This window comes from Bufo gargarizans, chromosome 6 (assembly GCF_014858855.1).
Source record: "Bufo gargarizans isolate SCDJY-AF-19 chromosome 6, ASM1485885v1, whole genome shotgun sequence".
NCBI lineage: Eukaryota > Metazoa > Chordata > Amphibia > Anura > Bufonidae > Bufo > Bufo gargarizans.
In genome coordinates this window covers 328,313,574-328,340,629 of record NC_058085.1, presented here as the reverse complement: position 1 = coordinate 328,340,629, position 27,056 = coordinate 328,313,574, and the positions used below count along the sequence as shown (strand labels likewise).

Below are 27,056 nucleotides of genomic sequence, written 5' to 3'. Positions count from 1 at the left end.
GCGCTAAATTGGGTGCAATTGTTTGGCCGCTGCTGACAGTGATACAACCTCTGCTACATCTGTTGTGTTACATTTGCACATCCTAAATATCTGACATTCAGCGCAATTGTTTGGCCGCTGCTGACAGCGACATTACCTGCGCTACATCTCCTGTATAACGTTTGCGCTTCCTAAATATCTGTGACATTCAGTGTGTAGGAAAGCGCAAGGGGGCATCATTGACGGAAGATATGTGTCACGGTGAGGTAAGAGGCGGTAATTCTAAGTGTCAGCGGCAGCTAGTGCTCACTGCAGGGTGGGTGACTGTTCCCCACGTTCCAGGCTGGGTTTTGGTTAGGGATATAAAACCCAGCCAGCAGTCTCAGCTGGGTGTGGAATATCCTCCATTTCACAGTGAATCTGTGAGTCTCTGTGGTTTGAGATCTGCATGATGTGTGCTGTACTAAAGGGCTGAGAGCCGCATTGCTGGAAAGCAGGCCCTAAAGCCTGTTGGGGACTGCTACTGCCAAAACCGCTGACAAGGTGAATGCTTTTTGTTCTGTGGGCTTGCCATGGTGTGAATGAACACCAAGACGACGAACTGTCATTTTTGTTTATGTGTGAATAAACACTGCACTGTTCAAGTCAAAGACTTTGTTATCCACTGGTGACAGTGACATTACCTGCGCTACATTTCCTGTATAACGTTTGCACATCCTAAATATCTGTGACATTTAATGTAATTTATTTGCGCATACACTTACAAAACCTGCCCTACTGTATGTGTAACATACTTGCAAGCATATATACTATTTCATATGCTCAAGGCGAGCAGTAAGGGATGGGGAGGTTGCTGTGCTGCTGATGGTGCATGCAGAGGCCGTGGCCCTGGGTGCAGTAACACTGTGCCTGCTGCCAGAGCACAAGAAACACACTTAGCCACGATACCTAACTTCATGTCCAAGTTTGCAGGGCAGCGCAGGACACCACTCTCAAAGTCAGACCAGTGCGACCAGGTGGTTGTTGGATTGCAGCAGATAATGCTTCCAGTCGGTTAAGCACCACCCTGTCTTCCACAAAGTCCGGTCTCAGTGGCCAAGAGTCTGGTCAACAGAATCCTCACCCTGATCCTCCTTCCTCCCATCATGGAGAGTCTTGGCAAACAAGTCATCCCAAACTTGTCCGAGGAGCACTTTTCATCGCAATTCCTTGATTTGGGCCTCTCGTAAAGCCCGCTTGAAGAAGGACATGAGGAGATCTTGTGCCCTGATTCCCCATCTCTTGAGCATCCACAATCAGAAGAAGATGATGGTGGGAAACGGAAAGTGTTTCACAAGGTGGATTATGATGATGAGACACAGTTGCCAATAAGTCAACATCAATTTGTGTCTCAAGAGGTTGATGATAAGGATGAGATACAGTTGTCATCAAGTGAGGTTCTTGTTAGGTCAACAAATCAGGAGGATGACCAGAGTGAGGAAGTGGAAGAGGAGGTCGTGAACGATGAAATCACTGACCGAACCTAGGAAGGTAACAAGCAGAGCGAGGACAGCAGTACAGAGGGGAAGGGATCCGCGGCACCACAACAGGCTTGAAGAGGCAGTGGGGTGGCAAAAGGGAGAAGGCGGCCTACACCAAACAGGATGCAACTGTTCCCCTGAGCACCTCCTTGCAGCAACCTCCCTTGCCAAGGGGTAGGTGTTCTGCAGTCTGGTGCTTTTTTGAGGAAAGTGCAGACGATAAAAGAATTGTCATTTGCAACCTGTTCTGTACCAAAATGAGCAGGGGCGTGAACACTAGCAACCTCACCACCACCAGCATGATACGCCACATGACATCAAAGCACCCTAGTAGGTAGGCTGAATGCCTGGGTCCACAATCAGTGTCTGCAGTCTGTGGTCACACCACTGCCTCCTCTTTCTCTGTGTTACATGCTGGCCAATCCCCTGTCCAAGACGCAGGCCCGGATGCCCACCCTGCACCTGGACCTTCGAAGCACCATCAGCTAGAACATCCACTTTTGTGTCCCAGTCAGCGTACAGATGTCCATACCCCAGGCCTTAAAACGAAAGCGCAAGTATCCAGCCACCCACCCACAGGCCATAGCACTAAATGCAGACCTTTCCAAATTGCTGGCCCTGGAAATGTTGCCATTTAGGCTTGGGGACACTGGGGCTTTCCGCAGCCTGATGGCGACGGCCATACCTTGTTACTCAGTCCCCAGCCGCCACTATTTTTCCCGGTGTACCGTCCCCGCCTTACACCAGCATGTGTCCCGTAACATCACCCGGGTCCTGACCAATGCAGTTATTGGGAAGGTCCACTTAACGACTGACACATGGACAAGTGCTTTTGGCCAGGGACGCTACATTTCCCTGACGGCACACTGGGTGAACGTTGTGGAGGCCTGGAGCGAGTCGTACCCTGGGATGGCACAGGTGCTACCAACGCCAAGGATTGCAGGCCCTAATTCCATCAGGATTTCTGCCAGCACCTACATTAGTAGCTGCAACCCCCCTTCTCCTCCACTTCCTGAATTCTCATCTTGCAGCACCAGTCAGCCATCAGTCAGTAGCTGGAAGCAGTGTAGCACTGCAGTGGGGAAGCGGCAACAGGCCGTGCTGAAACTAATTTGCCTAGATGACAAACAGCACACCGCTGCAGAGCTATAGCAGGGTATAAGGGACCAGACTGAGATGTGGCTCTCGCCACTCAACCTACAACCAGGCATGGTGGTGTCAGATAATGGCCATAGCTTGGTGGTGGCTTTGGAGCTCAGCAAGCTCACACACATACCATGCTTAGCCCACATTTTTAACTTAGTGGTTCAGCGGTTTCTCAAAACCTACCCCAATTAGCCTGAGCTACTGGTGAAGGTGCGCCATGTGTGTGCCCATTTTCGAAAGTCATCTACAGCTGCCGCTGGTCTGGCAACGCTGCAGCAGCTCTTGCAATTGCCAGTTCACCCACTGTTGTGTGACGTGAGCACGCGCTGAAACTCCACATTCCACATGTTGGCCAAGCTTTGTGAGCAGCAGAGGGCAGTAGTAGAATACCAGCTGCAACATGATCGTCGCCTTTCCAGTCAGCTTCCGCTCTTCACAAGCGACGAGTGGGCATGGATATCTGACCTCTGTGAGGTTTTACGCAACTTTTAGGAATCAACACAGATGGTGAGCGGCACTAACGCTATTATCAGCGTACCCATCCCACTTCTGTGTCTACTCAAATGCTCGCCGTTCACAATTAAGGCGGACACTTTGCATGTGGAAGAGGTGGAAATGGGGGAAGACAGTACACAGGGTGATAGCCAGATCACCCTCCATTCCTCTTCTCAGTGCGAATTGGATGATGAGTAGGAGGAGGAGGAGCAGGAGTCGGTTGCCTCCGCTACAGAGGGTAGTACCCATAGCAGGTTTATTCCATCTGTTCAGCATGGATGGGCCAAAGAGGAAGAAGAGGATGAGGAGATTGGGAGTCATCCTCCTGATGAGGACAGCGAAGTCTTGTCTGTTGAGACTCTGGCACACATGGCTGACTTTATGTTATACTGCCTTTCCCGTGACCCTCGCATTATACGCATTTTGGCCAACACCGATTACTGGTTGTTCACCCTTCTCGACCCCCGCTACAAAGAGAACTTCTCATCTCTCATTCCCGTTTTGTCAGAGGGGGTATTTAGTGCTGCTGGGGGCATAATAACTGATAAGCGCATCCACTTCATGTCAACAGAAAATGCTGACAGGTTGACTCTTATCAAAATGAACAAGGCCTGGATTACCCCTGACTTCTCTACTCCACCAGAGGAAAGCGGCTGAACATAAAGGCACTTTAAATGTGGCTTTAATGGTGTATTGAATACACTGTAGTCCCATGCACCCCTTTCACCACTAAAAAGGGTATATGGTTCAATATTCCTTTTCTCGTCCTCCTCCTCCATCATATCAACATGTTTATTAGGCTGCCCCCGCTCCTAATGTTTTAGAGGGTCAGCTCAGTAGCAGAGCCTCACCCATAAAGTTTTAGAGGGTCACCAGCAGGCCCTCGCCCATAATTTTTTAGATGGTCAGATTAGCAGCAGGCCCTCGTCCCTAAGGTTTTAGATGGTCAGATCATCAGCAGGCCCTCGCCCCTAATGTTTTAGAGGGTCAGCTCAACAGCAGACCCTCACCCCTAATACAGATATTTGAACGTTTACACATCCAGCTCACCTTATTCATAAATGCTCCACGTGCTTGGAATGAACAGGTAGTCCTTGGAACATTAAAAGAGGAAAGGTTTCCGGCACTGTAATATTTTTCAGGACAAATCTTCCTCTTTATTAACGTAACATAAATCCATATACAGACAAATCCATAAACCACGCGATAGTTTACGCGTTTCGGACACAGTGTCCTTAGTCATAACTTGGGTTGATGTTGAAATTGGGAAATTTAAAGTCCCACCAATAACCCAGCCCCCACAGGAAGTGGGGGGGTGGGGAGGTAAGATCAAATCAATATTAACCCCCATCACATCAAACCACCTATTATGCAGCTCACATGTGAGTTTTGAGGGCTAGTGTCAGGGCAGTGCAATCACAAAGCAGGACACAAGTCCACACCCACCACAACACAGCACCCACACCACCCAGCTCGTTGCTCTAGATGGAGCAACATATAATTGAAACAAAAAAAGAAAAAACGCACAATGTGAATAGACAGACATCATTTTGCAAAAATGAATTAAAATCAGATAACTACAACTGAGTCTTCAGATAAACAATGGCGTAGAACTAAACTGCTGTCTATCCTTGACCAGAAGGGTTTGATCACTGATAGAAGTACATACATTTTTTTTTTATCCAAACCTGTAGGCATCCTAGTGTTAAGTCTAAAGGTCCAATAAGCCTCTCTTAATTAAATAGCTTTTTTATGATCTCTTCCTCTAGGGGGAGCAGTGACTTTCTCAATGGCAAAAGCACGGAATGAATTAACCCTACGGCTGTGTACATGGATAAAATGTTTTCCCGCATTGGACACATTCAAAGCAGAAGGGTTCGAAATGTAATTCAAGTGTTCCAAGATTCTATTTTTAAATTTGCAAGAAGTGCTACCCACATACATGAGGTCGCAGGTAGTACTTGAATAACATAAATTACACCCGTGCTGTTGCAATTGATATAAGTTTTTATTGGAAAAGTTATCAAGTGGTCAGCATTTTAAAAAGTTTGGGTCACAAGCACAAAGCCGCAAGTTTTGCCCGGATGGCCTCCACACCTAGTGAAGCCATTGAATTTCATACATGTGTTACATGCGGCTTTGTTGGATGAAAACATGGAAGGAGAAAGGGAACTTTCAAGATTTGGTGCCCTCCTGGAAACAATTCTGCAGCCGTTTTTTAAGAGTGTTATACAATATGTCATCATCATATAATATGGGTAAGCAGTTTCTGATGACACTTTGTATTTGTATAAATTGCCTGCTGTATGTCAGGACCAGGGTGGGTAAATTCCTATTTTGTCCCTTCCTGTCATCATCCAATGTGCTGGTTAATTTGATAGGTCCACTTTGACTTTTATTTTCATTTGAAATACTCCCGTTTGATTGGAGCCCCACATTAAACAATAACTGAAACCTTGATTTATTCGATGCTATACTCATAGCTCGTTGTAACATCCACTGCGGATAGCCTCATATGCTCAATCTAGAGCTAATGATCTGACATTCTTATTGAAAGGCTGATTCCGTGCTACAGTTTCTATGTGCACACACAAATTCTCCCACAGGTATCCCTTTAATGGTATGGACAGGATGGTGACTATTAGCATGCAGGATAGTATTGCCTGAGATTTCCTTGCAATATGTTTTTGTTAGGACTGGTCTATTTTGAAGGTCGGTTAGTCTGAGGTCTAGAAAGCATATCTGCCATACCAGACTATATGTTGTGAAAATGGATTATCCAGACTATAGATGTACCGCTCCTCCCAGTAAGCCATAGTAAGATTAGCTAAAGAGGGCGAGAATTTTGCCCCCATGGACACACCCCTGATTTGCAAATAAAATTGAGTATCAAACAAAAAAGAATTATGTGTTAGGAGGAAACAAGTAACCTCCAACACATAATCTATGAAATCAGGGGAATGTCAGCTATATTTATGGAGGAGAAATTCCAAAGCCAATAATGCTATGCTATGGGGAATGGAGGGGTACAAGGACACGACGTCCGTGGTCATCCATGTGTACTGTATTCATGGGTTGGAGCAGAGAATACAGCCAGTCTCCTAATCGTTCCATAAGGGAACCAATACCTGAGACAATAGGATGTAATGGAGGGGGATAAATTTTTTGTGAACCTTAGGCAGAGCGTGCATGATTGGAGTGACAGGTGCCTCCACACACAAAAAGCTGTGCTGTTTATGGTAAAAAAACAACAACTCCTTTCCTTATAAAAGTTGATTATATTTATACTTTTATTTGACCAAAGGTTCACCACTCAGCCTTTTGTATGTGGAAGCATCTGATAAAATATGAAGCATTTGCCCTTGATACACGCTCTTATCCAGGATCACAACAGAACCGCCCTTATCAGCTATTTTTATGACAACTTAATCCAAGTTCTCCAATTCTACTAAAACTTTGTTTGGGGATTACTGAGGTTGCTGAGTTTTCAATATGATAGTTTTGTGTGTATAACGCAGTAAGCTCCTTTTCCAATATTTCCTGAAAACTATCCATACTCGGCGTGCGTGACACAATCGTGTAAAAATGTGGATTAGGAGTTTTGAAGTCACCGGTCAAATCAACATATTCACTCACTCCAGTCTCTAACCGGAGATCAGCAAGGCAAACAAGGGACATTTGTTCTTTAAAAAGCATCCAGAAAGTATCCAGAGTCAGTTTTTCATCTGAATTGGATCTTACTGATGACCCAGAGGTTTCACAGGAGTCTACACAAGATCTAACGGCTCTTACTCCGGGATACAAAGGAGGACAATTAAAGCTCTCTTATTACAAGAAAAATAGAAATAAAAATAAAGAGAAACCTTCTACGGGGGAGCTACAAAAAATGAATTAGAAGGGCAGGACGAAAGCACTGAAAACCCCCACGTGATGTACAGATGTCTCCAGAAGAAAAATATGTGAATGAGCCCCTCTACACATGACTTGATGCATTAAATCTCTCTAGAATAAGGTTAACTGAGGACCAGACTGAGCTCCTGTCTTTGGGATTGAACTTTGCACCTTCTGTCAATTTTGATTTATTTAAGACAATATTAGATGTGAATAAGTTCATTAGGAATCTTGTGGTCGCTAGACATTTCCATGATGTTCCAGACACAGCTGAGGGTATCAGCGGGACAAAGGGGACCGATATTAATGCCTATAAAAATATGCTTTTTAAAGAACAAATGTCCCTTGTTTGCTTTGCTGATCTCCGGTTAGAGTCTGGAGTGATTTCAAAACTCCTAATCCACATTTTTACCCGATTGTGTCACGCACGCCGAGTATGGATAGTTTTCAGGAAATATTGGAAAAGGAGCTTACTGGGTTATACACACAAAACTATCATATTAAAAAACTCAGCAACCTTAGTAATCCCCAAAACAAAGCTTTAGTAGAATTGGAGAACTTGGATCAAGTTGTCATAAAAATAGCCACGGACGTCGTGTCCTTGTACCCCTCCATTCCCCATAGCATAGCATTATTGGCTTTGGAATTTCACCTCCATAAATATAGCCGACATTCCCCTGATTTCATAGATTATGTGTTGGAGGTTACTTGTTTCCTCCTAACACATAATTATTTTTTGTTTGCTACTCAATTGTATTTGCAAATCAGGGGTGTGTCCATGGGGGGGAAATTCTCACCCTCTTTAGCTAATCTTACTATGGCTTACTGGGAGGAGTGGTACATCTCTGGTCTGGATAATCCATTTTCACAACATATAGTCTGGTATGGCAGATATATAGATCACTTGCTCTTTATTTGGGGCGGAGAGGTCTGCAATACCAGACTTTAAACAATATCTAAAAAATAACACGTACAACCTGCATTTTACATGCACAGTTGATTTGTATGATATATGCTTTCTAGACCTCAGACTAACCGGCCTTCAAAATAGACCAGTCCTAACAAAAACATATTGCAAGGAAATCGCAGGCAATACTATCCTGCATGCCAATAGTCACCATTAAAGGGATACCTGTGGGAGAATTTGTGCGTGCACATAGAAACTGTAGCACGGAATCAGCGTTTCAATAACAATGTCAGATCATTAGCTCTAGATTGAGCATATGAGGCTATCCGCAGTGGATGTTACAACGAGCTATGAGTTAGGGGTGGGCGATATAGGCGATATGCGATTTAAATTTGTGCCACGATATGGATTTTATGCATATCGCCTATATCGCCGGACCACGATATGACCACGGAGCGGTAGTGAATGATCGCGCTCTCTGCGCGCACCATGTTCTCCTGAGCCGGCACAGTGGAGAAGGAGGGAGTCCCTCCCTCCCCACTGTGCGCGGCTGCCGCTGGCCACCAATAAGAACAGAGTAGGAGGGGAGGGACTGTGGCCACTGCGCCAGGCACCAATGAATGCCTGAATATCAATGTAGCGTTCATGTGCCGGCTATATACCTGCCCCTATGACTGCACGCTGCAATCCACCGCCATTAACCCCTCAGTTTAGGGGTTAATCGCGCGGATCACAGCGTCCTGTCAGAGGTCGGGTGACGGGAATGTTCTTCAGTCTCTGCATTGGTGGCAGTGGGCAGTTCCGATCGGAGTCCCAGCAGTGCAATGCTGGGGCTCCGATCGGTTATTATGGCAGCCAGGACGTTACTGAAGTCCTGGCTGCCATGGTATGTTAGTGAGCAGCATTATACTCACGTGCGCCGTGGCCGCCGGTCGCTTCATTTTGGAATATAGTGCTGTGGACTAATGAAACTAAAATTGAGTTATTTGGCCATAACAAGGGGCGTTATGCATGGAGGAAAAAGAACACAGCATTCCAATAAAAACACCTGCTACCTACAGTAAAATATGGTGGTGGTTCCATCATGCTGTGGGGCTGTGTGGACAGTGCAGGGACTGGGAATCTTGTCAAAGTTGAGGTACACATGGATTCCACTCAGTATCAGCAGATTCTGGAGACCAATGTCCAGGAATCAGTGACAATGCTGAAGCTGCGTCGGGGCTGGATCTTTCAACAAGACAACGACCCTAAACACTGCTCAAAATCCACTAAGGCATTTATGCAGAGAAACAAGTACAACGTTCTGGAATGGCCATATCAGTCCCCAGACCTGAATATAATTAAAAATCTGTGATGTGACTTAAAGAGAGCTGTCCATGCTCAGAAGCCATCAAACCTGAATGAACTAAAGATTTTTTGTAAAGAGGAATGGTCCAAAATACCTTCAACCAGAATCCAGACTCTCATTGGAACCTACAGGAAGAGTTTAGAGGCTGTAATTTCTGCAAAAGGAGGATCTACTAAATATTGATTTAATTTATTTTTTGTGGTGCCCAAATTTATGCACCTGCCTAATTTTGTTTTAACAATTATAGCACACTTTCTGTAAATCCAATAAACTTAATTTCACTTCTCAAATATCACTGTGTGTGCCTCCTATACAATATATTTAACTGACATTTTATATCATAACAACCAACGATTTATACAGGAAAATCATGACGATTAACAAGGTTGCCCAAACTTTGGCATCCCACTGTATATATATAAGTTTTTAGCCATAATATATTTACACATATTATTATATATTTAGAATATATAATATATTATATTATATGTAAATATATTATGGCTAAAACATCAGTAGTATTTTCCCACATATTATGCATTCATATACAATGTTTATTAAATAAAGTCCCTTTTAGGAACCCTCGGGATATTATTAGTATGGATGAAATAGAGCAGTCAGTAGCACAAAAGTGTAGAGTGTTAAACCTAGAGACAAGTGAATTGAGCAGACTAGTGGCAGCTTCAAAAGTACACATAAACCTAGCAACATTGTTTCATTGTTGTTCAGCCTGAATATAAAGGCCGAACGATAAAGGGATCTTAATAGGAGCGCCCAATCTGCCATCACATTGGATAAATGCACAAACAAAGTATTAGCAGAGGCTTGTAAGTGCAGCTATGCCCCATATAAATGAATGGGAGGCACTGCACTCCATAGTGGCTACATGTGACAAAGGCAAATATATTCATACACTCCAATTGTACCCTCTATCAGACACTGATAATTTTAATAGTTTTCTATAGTTGTTTGGTTCATTTATTTTAAAATAATAACTAATAAAGAAATATTTTTATTTTCAGTTAGGGACCCCTACAGGGAATTTAGGGTCTGAATAGACCATAGATGTGTTATTACTTCATATACAATGGATATAAAAAAGTCTACACACCCCAGTTAAAATGTCAGGTTTCTGTGATGTAAAAAGATAAAGATAAATCATTTCAGAACTTTTTCCACCTTTAATGTGACCTATAAACTGCACAACTCAATTGAAAAACAAACTAAAATCTTTTAGGTAGAGGGAAGAGAAAATATAAAAATAAAATAATATGGTTGCATAAGTGTGCACACCCTTAAACTAATACTTTGTTGAAGCACCTTTTGATTTTATTACCGCACTCAGTCTTTTTGGGTATGAGTCTATCAGCATGGCACATTTTGACTTGGCAAGATTTGCCCACTCTTCTTTGCAAAAACACTCCAGATCTGTCAGATTGCGAGGGCATCTCCTGTGCACAGCCCTCTTCAGATCACCCCACAGATTTTCAATTGGCTTCAGGTCTGGGCTCTGGCTGGGCAATTCCAAAACTTTAATGTTCTTCTGGTGAAGCCATTCCTTTGTTGATTTGGATGTATGCTTTGGGTCGTTGTCATGCTGAAAGATTAAGTTCCTCTTCATGTTCAGCTTTCTAGCAGAAGCCTGAAGGTTTTGTGCCCATAATTGACTGGTATTTGGAACTGTTCATAATTCCCTCTAGCTTAACTAAGGCCCCAGTTCCAGCTGAAGTAAAACAGCCCCTTGGCATGATGCTGCCACCACCATTCTTCACTGTGGGTATGGTGTTCTTCTGGTGACGTGCAGTGTTGTTTTTGCGCCAAACATATCTTTTGGAATGGCCAAAAAGTTCAACCTTGGTTGCATCAGACCATAACACCTTTTCCTACATGCTTTTGGGAGACTTTAGATGTGTTTTTGCAAAATGTAGCCTGGCTATGATGTCTTTCTTCGTAAGAAAGGGATTTCGTCTTGCCACTCTACCCCATAACCCAGACATATGAAGAACACATCTGGGCCATGGGGTAGAGCCAGCACTTGCCAGACATTCCTGCAGCTCCTTTAATGTTGCTGGAGGCCTCTTGGTAGCCTACCAGACCAGTTTTATTCTCGCCTTTTGATCAATTTTGGAGGGACGTCCAGTTCTTGGTAATGTCACTGTTGTGCCATTTTTTCTCCACTTGATGATGACTGTCTTCACTGTGTTCCATGGTATATCTGAAGCCTTGTAAATTATTTTGTACACTTCTCCTGATTGATACCTTTTAATAATGAGATCCCTCTGATGCTTTGGAAGCTCTCTGTGGACCATGGCTTTTGCCATGAAAATTTCAGGAAAGACAAACTAGAGCAGCTGAACTTTATTTGGGGTTAATCAGAGGCACTTTAAATGATGGCCGGTGTATGCTGACTCCTATTTAACAGGATTTTGAATGTGATTGCTTAATTCTGAACACAGCTACATCCCCAGTTATAAGATGATGTGCACACTTATGCAACCACATTATTTAAGTTTTTTTTTTTGTTTTCTTCCCTCCACCTAAAAGATTTCAGTTTGTTTTTCAATTGAGTTGTAAAGTTTATAGGTCACATTAAAAAGTGGAAAAAGTTCTGAAATTATTTATCTTTGTCAAATTTTTTTACATCACAGAAACCTGACATTTTAACAGGGGTGTGTAGACTTTTTATATCCACTGTATATCAGTAATATGATTATATATGTATATATATATATATATATTTAAAAAATTCTACTAATTACACCTTTATTTTGTGCCATACATTTTTTACAATTACAAAAAAATACATAAAATATATAAATCGAATGTAACCTCTATTTCTGAAAGAGTTTCAGTAGGTCTCAGTAGAAGTCTCATATTATTATTATTATTATTATTATTATTATTATATACAGTACAGACCAAAAGTTTGGACACACTGTCTCATTCAAAGAGTTTTCTTTATTTTCATGACTATGAAAATTGTAGATTCACACTGAAGGCATCAAAACTATGACTTAACATATGTGGAATTATATACATAACAAAAAAGTGTGAAACAACTGAAAATATGTCATATTCTAGGTTCTTCAAAGTAGCCACCTTTTGCTTTGATTACTGCTTTGCACACTCTTGGCATTCTCTTGTTGAGCTTCAAGAGGTAGTCACCTGAAATGGTTTTCACTTCACAGGTGTGCCCTGTCAGGTTTAATAAGTGAGATTTCTTGCCTTATAAATGGGGTTGGGACCATCAGTTGCGTTGTGGAGAAGTCAGGTGGATACACAGCTGATAGTCCTACTGAATAGACTGCTAGAATTTGTATTATGGCAAGAAAAAAGCAGCTAAGTAAAGAAAAACGAGTGGCCATCATTACTTTAAGAAATGAAGGTCAGTCAGTCCAAAACATTAGGAAAACTTTGAAAGTGCAGTCACAAAAACCATCAAGCGCTACAAAGAAACTGGCTCACATGCGGACCGCCCCAGGACAGGAAGACCAAGAGTCACCTCTGCTACGGAGGATAAGTTCATCCGAGTCACCAGCCTCAGAAATCGCAGGTTAACAGCAGCTCAGATTAGAGACCAGGTCAATGCCACACAGAGTTCTAGCAGCAGACACATCTCTAGAACAACTGTTAAGAGGAGACTGTGTGAATCAGGCCTTCATGGTAGAATATCTGCTAGGAAACCACTGCTAAGGACAGGCAACAAGCAGAAGAGACTTGTTTGGGCTAAAGAACAGAAGGAATATACATTAGACCAGTGGAAATCTGTGCTTTGGTCTGATGAGTCCAAATTTGAGATCTTTGGTTCCAACCACCGTGTCTTTGTGCGACGCAGAAAAGGTGAACGGATGGACTCTACATGCCTGGTTCCCACCGTGAAGCATGGAGGAAGAGGTGTGATGGTGTGGGGGTGCTTTGCTGGTGACACTGTTGAGCATTTATTCAAAATTGAAGGCATACTGAACCAGCCTGGCTACCACAGCATCTTGCAGCAGCATGCTATTCCATTCCGGTTTGCGTTTAGTTGGACCATCATTTATTTTTCAACAGGACAATGACCCCAAACACACCTCCAGGCTGTGTAAGGGCTATTTGACCATGAAGGAGAGTGATGGGGTGCTGCGCCAGATGACCTGGCCTCCACAGTCACCGGACCTGAACCCAATCGAGATGGTTTGGGGTGAGCTGGACCGCAGAGTGAAGGCAAAAGGGCCAACAAGTGCTAAGCATCTCTGGGAACTCCTTCAAGACTGTTGGAAGACCATTTCAGGTGACTACCTCTTGAAGCTCATCAAGAGAATGCCAAGAGTGTGCAAAGCAGTAATCAAAGCAAAAGGTGGCTACTTTGAAGAACCTAGAATATTACATATTTTCAGTTGTTTCACACTTTTTTGTTATGTATATAATTCCACATGTGTTAATTCATAGTTTTGATGCCTTCAGTGTGAATCTACAATTTTCATAGTCAGACTTTTGATCTGTACTGTATATATATATATATATATATATTTTTTTTTTTTTTTTTTTTAAGTAACTCGCTATGCAGCTACTATAGCTGAGTGGTTAAGTGCCTTGCCTCTACTGCAAAAGGTTGTGAGTTTAAATCCCTGCAGAAACTTTTCTGAAATACAGGCTAAATTACATTTAAATACATTGGGGTGTCCCCAAGCACTGACTCCATATATCAGGGATGGCCAACCTGCGGCTCTCCAGCTGTTGTAAAACTAAAATTCCCACCATGCCCTGCTGTGGGCATGCTGGGAGTTGTAGTTTTGCAACAGCTGGAGAGCTTCAGGTTGGCCATCCCTGCAATATATGGACATAGCTATCTATGGAGTCAGAGCAGGGACTCCTAAGGCTACTCTCACACTTGCGCTGGGTGCGGATCTGTCATGGAGCTGCACAGACGGATCCATTCAGATAATACAAACGTCTGCATCCATAATGAACGGATCCATCTTGAACACTATTGAAAGTCAATGAAGGACGGATCCGTTTTTTGTTGTGCCAGATTGTGTCAGTGAAAACGGATCCGTCCCCATTGACTTACATTGTGTGTCAGGACGGATCCGTTTGCCTCCACATAGTAAGGCGGACACCAAAACGCTGCAAGCAGCATTTTGGTGTCCGCCTCCAGAGCGGAATGGAGGCAAACTGATGCATTCTGAGTGGATCCTTATCCATTCAGAATGCACTAGGGAAAAACTGATTCATTTTGGACCGCTTGTGAGAGCCCTGAACGGATCTCACAAACGTAAACCAAAATGCCAGTGTGAAAGTAGCCTAAGCCGTGGACTCACACTGAGGGATTCCCTCACTGTACAGCGATCTTCTGCATAGAAATAGAGGCTAAATTAGATTTAAATACACTGACTCGATCATCGCGCTCGAGCACGCGTGGTGTTCGACTGAGCATAGTGATTCTCGAGCCGAACTGGTGTTCGGCCGAGCATGCTCGCTCAACACTAGTGCTCGATCAACACTAGTTGGCAGACCACCGCCATGGCAGAGGGATCTTGCAGAGACTCCATGGGGGTAAACTCGATGGTGTCCCCCTTTTAAAGGCTATGGCAGGCTTGCAGGAGGTAAGGCAGCTTTACAGAGCTCCTATTCACATAGAGCTTCCGTCCGGTCTTGCTATCCTGGATGAATCCGGAGCCTCGTTTGACAGAGAACCAGACTACATAACCAGTCCTACTTAAATACCAGGTCACAAGGCTGAGGCTGGTCCCACACTTTGGTATCCCAATCTTCCACAGCCTTGAGGTACTCCCAACATGTTACAGGCACAGGCAGTAATCTCCATGGGGACCATGGGATTAAGTCCCTCGAATGAACCATGTTTTCAGGGCGGCGCAGTTAAAACTTCAACCGCCTTCACAGCGCCAGCTGGCATGGGGAACGCCCATGGTACCTCTGGAGGGGTTCGCTGCCACTGCGAAACGTAGACCTCCTCGGGTTCTGACTTTTAAATAGGAACTTTTCCTTTGCTGTGCTTAACTTTCTGTAGTCTGAATCTCTCTTTATCTTTATCCAGGGAACTTTTACTCCTGGCTCCTCAGGATTGTAGCTTGGGCCTCCAGGTCCAGCAGAGCTGATGGTGCTCTGCTGGCTTTAGCAGGGCCCGTCTAGCCGGGACGAGGGCCTGCTTCCTTCCCCTTAGAGGGGGTACTCTCAACTGAACTTCACTAACTAAAACTCCTCCCTCTCTAGAGAGGGCTAGAATGGAAAGAAAGGCTCCATTCCAGACAAAACAGCCTGCTGATGAATCAGGGACATTACATGTTAACAGTTACAAAATCAGGAATACAAATACACAATGTGCAGGACCTGGAATAAATATGCATGATGACATTAAATCAACCATAGAAGATAGTGGGAAAGGGGGGGGGTATAAAAGGTGGTAATGCACCTCTGGGGCGTTACAGTACTATACAGTATTCAGTACTAATGACCAAATTGTGCCTCCTTTACAGCAGAAATGCCCACATTGTTTCCCTTCACTGCAGTTTGCCCACATTATGTCCCCTCACAGTTGTTTTTATGCCCACCTTTGTGCCCCTTCATAGTAGTTATGCCCACCTTTGTGCCCCTTTACAGTAATTATGCCCACCTTTGTGCCCCTTCACAGTAGTTATGCCCACTTTTGTGCCTTTTCACAGTAGTTATGCAAACTTTTGTGCCCCTTAACAGTAGTTAGGTCCTCCTTGTGCCCCCTCACTGTGGTTATGTACTCCTTGTGCCCCCTCACTGTGGTTGTGTACTCCTTGTTCCCTCTCCAGCTCCATTAAAAAACACACACACAAATGCTTACCTGTTTCCCTGATGATCAGCACATCCTGCGTTCCCAGCAGCCGCAGCAGACACGCTCACACACACACATTGTACTGCCGGTTGTGTTGGAGGCTGGTTCCTGGGCTTTCACCTCTCCTCCCACACAGCCAGCAGCACGATGTGTGGCTGCTGGGGAGCGCCGATGTTCAGCTGAAAGGAGAAGCAGGGACCAGACAGTTCCCTGCTTCATTATGTAAATGAGCTGCCCAGCCGTGCGCCTCCCCCAGCTTCTGTGCCCGTGGCACGTGCCCCTGCTGCCCCCAATACTACGCCCCTGACTAAGCCCTGAGTAATAGGTCTGAATACTTATGCCAATGCAAGATTTTAGTTTTTCCTTTTTAGTAAATTAGCAAAGATTTCAAACATTCTGTTTTGAGGCCTCATGCACACGACCGTTCCGATTTTTGCGGGCGGCCCATTGTAGAAATGCCTATTCTTGTCCGCAAAACGGACCACGGACAAGAACGGGGCCACGGAACAGAGCAACTGATGCGGACAGCACACGTAGTGCTGTCCCCATCTATTGCGGCCCCATTGAAGTGAATGGGTCCGCATCCGAGCCGCCCAAATGGCGGCTCAGATGCGGACCCAAACAACGGCCGTGTGCATGAGGCCTTTGATTTTTTAGATTTTAGCAAAAGACCGTAACATTACAAAATGTGAACAAAGTGACAGGGTCTGAAGACTTTCCATATGTACTGTAGTCAATGGTCATGACTGCGTGCCTTGAGCTTGTCACCTTTCTGATCTTGTGTCCCTGTGATATATCCTGGCCTTCTTTGCCCTTCCATGTGTACTGTTAAACTCGTATCTAAAGTACAACTCATGAGCCACCTTTGCCTTGGAGAAGCAGTGACCTGTAAGTCCTTAACATCGAACATGTAGGATTTCAACATGACCAATCCTTTCTATCTGCAGGTGATAAGTCTCTGTGCGGTCTGTAATTACTTTATTCTCCACTCCTCATTTTATAGACTGCTGGTATCCAGGGAAACAGGGGAGGGGATACCACCTTTAACTCACCCTTGGCCCCTATACCCCCTTGACCCATAACAAAAGACACCGACAACTGTATCACTTTATTGCTGGATGGTGATCGGCCACAGCTTCTTTATTAAAGCGGCAAATTTTAATAAACCATAATATCGGAACGGTATGCCAAAGGCTGGACTCCCAGCGGGCAAGTTAAACCGTAATCATCAGAGCTGTCTGCCAACCGCTGGACTCCCAGCGGGCAGTTACTCCATCTGATACCACCATATCTCCGCTGTACTCAAATGCCGCCAGCTGTGACTTCATAAACTCGACCAAAATTCGCAGCTCTCCAAAGCCGTAATCATCGGAGCAATATCCAAAACTGCTGGACTCCCAACAGGGTCTCTTAAGAATAGAAAAAACAAAACAGAATAACCAAGTATCCATAACTGACCAGAACCGTGCACTTCGACCCACCTCACAAGAATAACCGCAAAGGGAGGGAGGGAGGGCCAATCTGCTTCCACTTGCAAGAGGAAGTGACCATGACAGAGAAGAGGTATATGTGACCTTCAGGATTTCCTGCACCGCCCCCATTCTGTCTAAGGAGGATCCCCAGGGATTAACCCTCAATGACCCTAATCTGCAACCTACTTAACCATTACTGAGACGGGGCCAGATTCCTGAATGCCCCTAAGGGGAAAAGGGGGGTAGGGAGGACCATCAGTCCCTAAGCACCCTCCCTATACAGTCAGGCGCTTTCCAGACTGCTGGTATCCAGGGAAACAGGGGAGGGGATACCACCTTTAACTCACCCTTGGCCCCTATACCCCCTTGACCCATAACAAAAGACACCGACAACTTATCACTTTATTGCTGGATGGTGATCGGCCACAGCTTCTTTATTAAAGCGGCAAATTTTAATAAACCATAATATCGGAACGGTATGCCAAAGGCTGGACTCCCAGCGGGCAAGTTAAACCGTAATCATCAGAGCTGTCTGCCAACCGCTGGACTCCCAGCGGGCAGTTACTCCATCTGCTACCACCATATCTCCGCTGTACTCAAATGCCGCCACGGAGGAGGCCCGTTCTCCCAACGGGGCTCCGACCACCACCCAGCAGAACCGAGTCTGTTTTAGCTCACGTACAGGCCAGAAAAGGAATTGTCCAAATTAACACCCAAAAGAAAGACCCAAATCACTAGGCAGACCACACATGGAGTACTATGTACAGTTCTGTTTCCTAGCAGAACTAGAGAGGGTCCAGAACTAGAGAGGGTCCAGAGGAGGGCAACTAAAGTAATGACTGGAATGGGGAAACCACAGGACCCTGACAGATTGGCAAAATAAGGGTTATCCACTGTAGAAAAATACGACAGAGGGGAGATCCAACAACTGTGTATAAATATAACAGGGGTCAGTACAGAGATCACTCCCACCATCTGTTCATCCCCAGGACTGTGACTGTGACAAGGGGAACATTCTCTGCGTCCGGAGGTAAGAATGTATTTCCACAACATAGAAGAGGATTATTTACAGCAAGAGCAGTGAGACTATGGACTCTCTGCCTGAGGAGGTGGATGAGAAAGGGATAACCATATGTCAGGACACATGAGGTCCTGAGCTCTGGAATGGACAAAGGCGCTTTACCACAGCGCGGGTCACCAGCATCACCGCGCCTCCAGCGGAACTGTATACCAACCACCTCCAGAAGGAGTTAAGACCACCTGAATTCCAGGATCCCTGTCCAAAAGACTTCCACCTCTCGAAAAACCAAAGAGCGTCCACCAGCCTCCGTTCCTCTCACCGCACCGCACAGAAGGTATACGAAAGCCAGCCATCAAACCGCCAAACGCCACAAATCTGAAAGAAAAAACAATTAGCCCGAGCCACAACACGCAAAAGAGGATAGCACAACTAGACACAGAATAGTTATATTTCATCCAAAAGTATTTTCTTTTTTGTTATCATTTATTATTTTCTTCTTTTTTTTTTTTTTTTTTTTAAAACCAAGGTAAATTGTCAAACCATAGTGCATTTGGAAAGAGTAAACTGATGGCTCACTGTGAGTGATCACGCTAGGTGCTCTGGACGAAGAGAGCCACCCCTTGCTCTGGAGAAGGTAAGATGCATGCATAAAATTAAAAAGCAACTAACAAAACAATATCCTTAACTGATAAATACTCGATTTTTCTGGAGACCTAGATGTTTCACACAATTAAAGCCCCAGTGTAATAAGCCCATATCATATGGGTGAGTCCCAGTGGAGATGAAAAAAGCTGTGTCCCAGTAGGAGTAATCAGAATTGTAGCCTCAAAGCTCTATAAAGAGAACAGGGATGTGCCTATTCAGGCTAGCATAGATAATAAATGCAACCAGATTTATTTCATTTTACCGTACCCAAACAAACTAGTCCGGAACCCCACCCCCCCCCCGGGCGCCCCGAGCGCCGGCCCGAATCACCCACAAATTGTCAAACCGCCTGGGGGAAACCTAACCTAAAGGGAAAAACAATTGGAGCCCCACCATGTGTGAAGTCATTACAGAATACCAAACGAACTGACCAGCTGGACCGAAACCAGGAAGAGGGGAGGTACCCACCCCTTTATATTAACTGGATCGACATGTATAGACGGACCCCAATCCCAAGTACTATTACCCCATATAAAAATTCTGGAATAACAACCCCCCGCGCAGTGCGGCCTTGAATGAAGAGACAAACACTTTGGAGAAAATATCACTCAGCCAGAACAGAAGGCTGAATGAGGCGAGACATGGCTATCCAAACTAAATACTCCCTAACTATACCCGTATCGCCTACCGTACAATGAAAATAATGCTTGGAGGGTCACCATGCCGACCTGTGAAGTCCTGTCAAGAGGACCCGTCAGTGGGTCTAATGCGCATCAAAACTTAGATCAAGGCTGCAGTTTAACTGTGTAACTCCATGAATGGTGTTGTATCAAGGCTCTACCCTGAGCGATGTCTACGAACGGACCTGGTTATCCGCTCCTGGCTTACCATTTAGTTATACCTGCGATTACTGATCCCACAATACCCACTCAACAAGGGGCAGCCCTGCATCGTACAAACCATGTGGCACCAGTTACTAATACCGCCCTCACGGCAACCAACCCAGCTGGACTAGGTATCAACCAAACCAACGGAACCTTGGACCGCCGGGCCAGTACCATAGACTGCAGAAAGAGAAAACCGTAATTGCGGCTGTGATGATATGAACTCACAACCATTAACATTAAAGGAAGGTCCATAACCACGGGCTATAGAGCTGAATGCTAGAGGGATTGCTACTAGTGATGAGCTGCAGGGGCAATATTCGAATTCGCGATATTTTGGACGAATATTCGCCATGTATTCGAGAATTCGCGAATTCATGATCTCCAGGCATTATTCCTTGATTGCGAAAATTCGCATAAAATTCGCATACAATTTTTCGCATAAAAATTCGCATGAACTAGCATTTTCGCAAAAAACGAACATTCGCAATTACGAATATATTTTGCGATATTCGAAATATTCACGAATTCTCGAAGTGCCAATATTCCCGATTAAAATTCGCAATTCGAATATTCGTGCTCAACACTAATTACTACTACTGCATCTCGCCTCCGTATATACGTACTAACCATATTTTATTTTTATTTTTTATATACACACGGCCTAGTGCCCACAGATAGGAGCATAACAGACAGTACTACTTTATTATTATTATTATTATTTTTTTTTAAACTACTACACTCCATGCTGAAAGGGAAATTGGGAGAACACCCGGCAGGACTGATCTATCCTGAACAACATCCGCAAAAAAGGCTAGCCAATAAACAAGACACAAGATAGAAGCAAGGCTTCTCATGCAGGAGAATATAAACATACATAATAAATATATACATTGATCAAACCTGATTATGTATTTACATATGTATTTATTCATTCTTTTTATTATATATTTTTTTTTTTTGTAATACATCGTAATATATATTCCATTTTTTTTTTTTTTTATATCCATAAAATTACATTGTTAAATCATTTATTATTAGTATCATTCCATTCTTTTTAATCCCGTTTTATTTTAATTTTTTAATGTTCTTTTTTTTTTTTTAATACCTAGATATATACATATATACTCAGTTCCATTTATTTATCATTATTTTTTTATTTATTTTTTTATAATACCCTTTGTATATTTTAATGCCTATAATATATTAATTCGGTTAGTAATTTTCTTTTTTATTCTTTATTTTATCGTATAAACAGAGAAAACCTCCATATATGCTAATGATATCCTGCCTGTTGTTCAGGGCTGCACCAGAGTTGCCCAATCTCCAGGAAAATATGTGCGGGTAACCTACAGGCTCTGTAAACCCACCCTGAAGCCATTGAGCGGCCATTGAGATTTTAATTTTTTTTTTTTTTTTTTCCTTTCTTATTTTTTTTTTTTTTTATTTGTATTAAGGCAGGGACACCGCCTCTACCAGTGATTCTAACTCTGCACAAGAACCATCCTCCCCGCAGTACTCACCAGTCACGGAGAGGGACGGAAACTCCAAAGGAGCGGGTACGGGCTGCAGCGACCAGGCCGAGCCCTGGAGTGACGGTCAGGCAACAGCCTCGATACGGTGATTGTATAACCAGACTCCTCCGATGCGCCTGACATCCGTCCTAAAGACGATGAAAAGGGCGCCACCTGAGGATCTGGAGCGCCCACTTCTCCCTAAAACCCAGGAACGGCGACGGGACTGGCGCATGTGGAATCCATTATGGCCATGCCTCCAGGCAACCTAAGGGAAGAAAAAACCGCACCTGTGCCTGCGTGAAAGGGAGGAAGGAGGGGGGGTCGCCATAATGGACTACAAATAAGACCCAGAGAGTCTCATAGTACGGAAGGGGCTCTGATCGCAAAGCTGGGACCGTAGGAATACCCCTGAGAAGCCATAGGCACAGGTGCACCACAATCGGACATGGCAAGCGCGAGGGGTTAATCTATAATACTGGACAGGAGACTGGGGGGAAGCTAAAACAAGCACCACATATAAAAAACTCGCCTGCCCAGAGGTGCCCAGTACGGGACCCGGTAAACGCTGCAGGGGAAGGGGGCTGGGCTAGGCGAAGCGACCTAGCTTGCGCCATGGGAGCTAAAGAAGGCCGTCCAAAGCAGCAGGGGGGGAGGTGAGGACCCCATACTGCCCTACATTACCAGGGAGACAAACAATCCCGCCCGTCATGCTTAGCCCTAACGCCATGGAACAGAAGCTGGGAAAGGGGGGGGCGGAGACACAGCGCAGCGCCACAGACATCACAGGATGGGCCGAAAGAAACGGCACACACACGCGGGAAGCTGGGGGATAATAAGAGTCGGGGGGAAGGGGGGGAGGAGGAACGGCGAGCAGACCGCCGGACCTTTGCTGAAGCGCTGGAGCCGCATGCATACCGCAGCAGCAGCTCCACAAAGCCCCAGAAGCAGGCACAGGGGAGGAGGATGGCAGGGTAGAGCTCAGGCTGCTCTAACAGAGCACAGCTAACCCTCCCCTCCTCATGTAACTCACCAGGAAGCAGCCAAAAGGGCAGAACCACCTGTGGACTCTTGGTGTGGACAGAGCAAAGGGGTATGTACATACCAATCTGCTTCCACTTGCAAGAGGAAGTGACCAGGACAGAGAAGAGGTATATGTGACCTTCAGGATTTCCTGCACCGCCCCCATCCTGTCTAAGGAGGATCCCCAGGGATTAACCCTCAATGACCCTAATCTGCAACCTACTTAACCATTACTGAGACGGGGCCAGATTCCTGAATGCCCCTAAGGGGAAAGGGGGGGGGGGGAGGACCATCAGTCCCTAAGCACCCTCCCTATACAGTCAGGCGCTTTCCAGAACGCACACTCCACCGAAACAGTCATGCATTTTAACAGTAAAGACAGGAGGAACTGCTGTTGGCTGACAACTATAGCTAATGTGTAATTGCCAACTTTTGACTTTTCCGGGATTTAAATATTGACCTACAGCATCCTCAGTATAGTATAATATTGGAAGACAGTACCAATGTCCCAATTAGATACAGGTCCTTCTAAAAAAATTAGCACATTGTGATAAAGTTCATTATTTTCTGTAATGTACTGATAAACATTAGACTTTCATATGTTTTAGATTCATTACACACCAACTGAAGTAGTTCAAGCCTTTTATTGTTTTAATATTGATGATTTTGGCATACAGCTCATAAAAACCCAAAATTCCTATCGAAAAAAATTAGCATATCATGAAAAGGTTCTCTAAACGAGCTATTAACCTAATCATCTGAATCAACTAATTAACTCTAAACACCTGCAAAAGATTCCTGAGGCTTTTAAAAACTCCCAGCCTGGTTCATTACTCAAAACCACAATCATGGGTAAGACTGCCGACCTAACTGCTGTCCAGAAGGCCATCATTGACACCCTCAAGCAAGAGGGTAAGACACAGAAAGAAATTTCTGAACGAATAGGCTGTTCCCAGAGTGCTGTATCAAGGCACCTCAGTGGGAAGTCTGTGGGAAGGAAAAAGTGTGGCAGAAAACGCTGCACAACGAGAAGAGGTGACCGGACCCTGAGAAAGATTGTGGAGAAGGACCGATTCCAGACCTTGGGGGACCTGCGGAAGCAGTGGACTGAGTCTGGAGTAGAAACATCCAGATCCACCGTGTACAGGCGTGTGCAGGAAATGGGCTACAGGTGCCGCATTCCCCAGGTCAAGCCACTTTTGAACCAGAAACAGCGGCAGAAGCGCCTGACCTGGGCTACAGAGAAGCAGCACTGGACTGTTGCTCAGTGGTCCAAAGTACTTTTTTCGGATGAAAGCAAATTTTGCATGTCATTCGGAAATCAAGGTGCCAGAGTCTGGAGGAAGACTGGGGAGAGGGAAATGCCAAAATGCCTGAAGTCCAGTGTCAAGTACCCACAGTCAGTGATGGTCGGGGGTCCCATGTCAGCTGCTGGTGTTGGTCCACTGTGTTTTATCAAGGGCAGGGTCAATGCAGCTAGCTATCAGGAGATTTTGGAGCACTTCATGCTTCCATCTGCTGAAAAGCTTTATGGAGATGAAGATTTCATTTTTCAGCACGACCTGGCACCTGCTCACAGTGCCAAAACCACTGGTAAATGGTTTACTGACCATGGTATTACTGTGCTCAATTGGCCTGCCAATTCTCCTGACCTGAACCCCATAGAGAATCTGTGGGATATTGGGAAGAGAAAGTTGAGAGACGCAAGACCCAACACTCTGGATGAGCTTAAGGCCGCTATCGAAGCATCCTGGGCCTCCATAACACCTCAGCAGTGCCACAGGCTGATTGCCTCCATGCCACGCCGCATTGAAGCAGTCATTTCTGCAAAAGGATTCCCGGAGTATTGAGTGCATAACTGAACATAATTATTTGAAGGTTGACTTTTTTTGTATTAAAAACACTTTTCTTTTATTGGTCGGATGAAATATGCTAATTTTTTGAGATAGGAAATTTGGGTTTTCATAAGCTGTATGCCAAAATCATCAATATTAAAACAATAAAAGGCTTGAACTACTTCAGTTGGTGTGTAATGAATCTAAAATATATGAAAGTCTAATGTTTATCAGTACATTACAGAAAATAATGAACTTTATCACAATATGCTAATTTTTTTAGAAGGACCTGTATAACAGGGATGGCCAACCTGTGGCTCTCCAACTGTTGCAAAACTATAACTCCCAACATGCCCAGACTGTCTACAACTATCAGCCTACAGCAGGGCATGGTGGGAATTGTAGTTTTACAACAGCTAGAGAGCCGCAGGTTGGCCATCCCTCATATATAAGATGCACGGTTACCAGTGGTCAGGCTCATCTCTGCTTCAAACGGCAAAATATAAAAAGATTGTAACCAGCGTCTTCTCTTTTGAAAGTTTATTCCAGTCCACACCCCCTCCCACCGCCGAACAGCTGGTCGAAGAAGCGAGCGCAGCCTTCTCTTCATTGTTTACCTGTTCACATCGCAGCAGTGAGCAGGTGTAATTACAAGAAGTCATACTAAAAATAAAAAATAAAGTTTCAAAAAATATAAAAAAATAAATAAAAATGTATCCCATATGGTAAACTCCAGAACAGGAAAAAAAATCAAAAAGGCAGAATCACCATTTTTTTGTTGCTTCATTTCTAAATGTAATAAAAAGTGCTAAAAAAATCCTACATACTCCCAAATTGTATCAATAAAAACTATGAATACTACTAAAAAAAGAGCGTTTAGACAGCTCTGTAGACGGAAATGTAAAAAAGTTGTACGTGTTAGAATACTGTGATGCAAATACATTATTTTTTTTTTAAAGACTTTCTTTTTCCATTTTCACAGAAATAAACTAACTTTAAATAGGGGAACAACCCCCTCAACAAGGTATAACCTTGAACATCACATTCAATTGACAGGCAAAATAATAGGATTACATATAGACAACATGTCTACAAATGCAAATGTTATAATGTAATTCACATCAGTCGTCGAATTGTTCCATTAAGACCTGTCTCGATCCACGCACACATTCATACTGGCAGTGACCTGGACATCTCAAAAACCCCTCCAGCCCCATCACACAGTGACCGAGTTTGCACCAAATATCCCAGATTTTCCAAAATTTTTCCGGTATGCCCCTAGCTTCGTAAGTTAGCTTGTATACTGATAATGTGGCATTGATAAGCTGGAGACAATGTTGGTTTCTTGGGGGGCTTCCAGTTTAGCAGAATTGACTTTCTCGCATAAAACATCAGCAACCTATAAAGGATTTTGGTATGTTTAGTTGGAATAATATCGTTGACAAGACCCAGCAGACTAACTTCAGGTGCCACAACTGCCGGGAGCACCAGACAAGCATCAAGATAGTCATGTATCTGCGTCCAGAATTCAGCAATGACCGGACACTCCCACATCATGTGCAGTAGGGTCCCCCTGCCATTATCACACCTTGTACATGTATCTGAAGCAAGATTATGCATGCGTACCAGTCTCACTGGGGTATAGTAGACTCTATGTAACCATTTCGTCTGAATCAGCTGATCCCGTGCACAAATCACCGTCCCCCTCCAAGAGGCCGACAGCTCCTTCTCATGACAATCCTCCAATGCAGGAATATCAGCCTTCCACTTAAGAAAAGCCCTTGCCATCGGTGAAGGTCGGGAGGATAGAAGGAAAGCATAAAAAGACGACACCATTTTAGTATGGTTTGCCCGTCTGGCAATTTTCTCTACTGCATTATATTCCAGCCTCAAAGGACCAGCCCCAAATTGGGATTCGCAAGCAGGTTGTATTCCGTTTGCAAGGTTGAGAAGGTCTTAAAAACCCAGTCTTCATACACTTGAGTCAGGTACTTGACGCCTTTTCGCGGCCAGAACTCAAAATCAAGCAGATAATTTAGTTCCACCAGCTTGGGATTTCCCCACAAGGGCATCACTGGGGATAGTATATTACTTTCCTCTCCATCCCCCCTCACCCCCGCAAAAGTATTCCACACAATAATCACCCCCACCATCAATGTAGTAAGATGTTTTACCGGGATGCACATACATTTTTACTTTTTTTTTTGTCATACACACAAGACCAGCTGTTTGAGGAGGCACCAGGGATTGCATTAGCACTGCAGCCTTCTCTCAGATCAGTGTACAGCGCTGTGCTTGGTATTGCCACTCAGCCCCATCAAGGGTCTGACCAATGAGAGAAAGCTGTGGCGGTGCATTCTCAAACAGCTCATTGGGGGGCTCATCAATTAAATAATCAGAAGCTACTGTATATAAATTTGGTATCCCTGTAATCAAATTGACCCACAGAATAAAGATAATGTGTAATTTTTGCAGCATAGTGGTAAAAGCGAAGCCTATAAAACCATGGCGCAATTGCAATTTGTTTTCCAATTCTATCTCATTTAGAATTTTTTTCCAACTTCCCAGTAC

The 27,056-nt window shown here is 44.3% G+C and overlaps 1 protein-coding gene across 1 annotated transcript in view; it reads left to right on the top strand.

Moving 5' to 3' along the window:
• Positions 1 to 27,056, top strand: part of PDZD7 (PDZ domain containing 7) — a 99,413-nt gene that overhangs the window by 6,822 nt on the left and 65,535 nt on the right. The gene's annotated exons all lie outside the window — the stretch shown is intronic.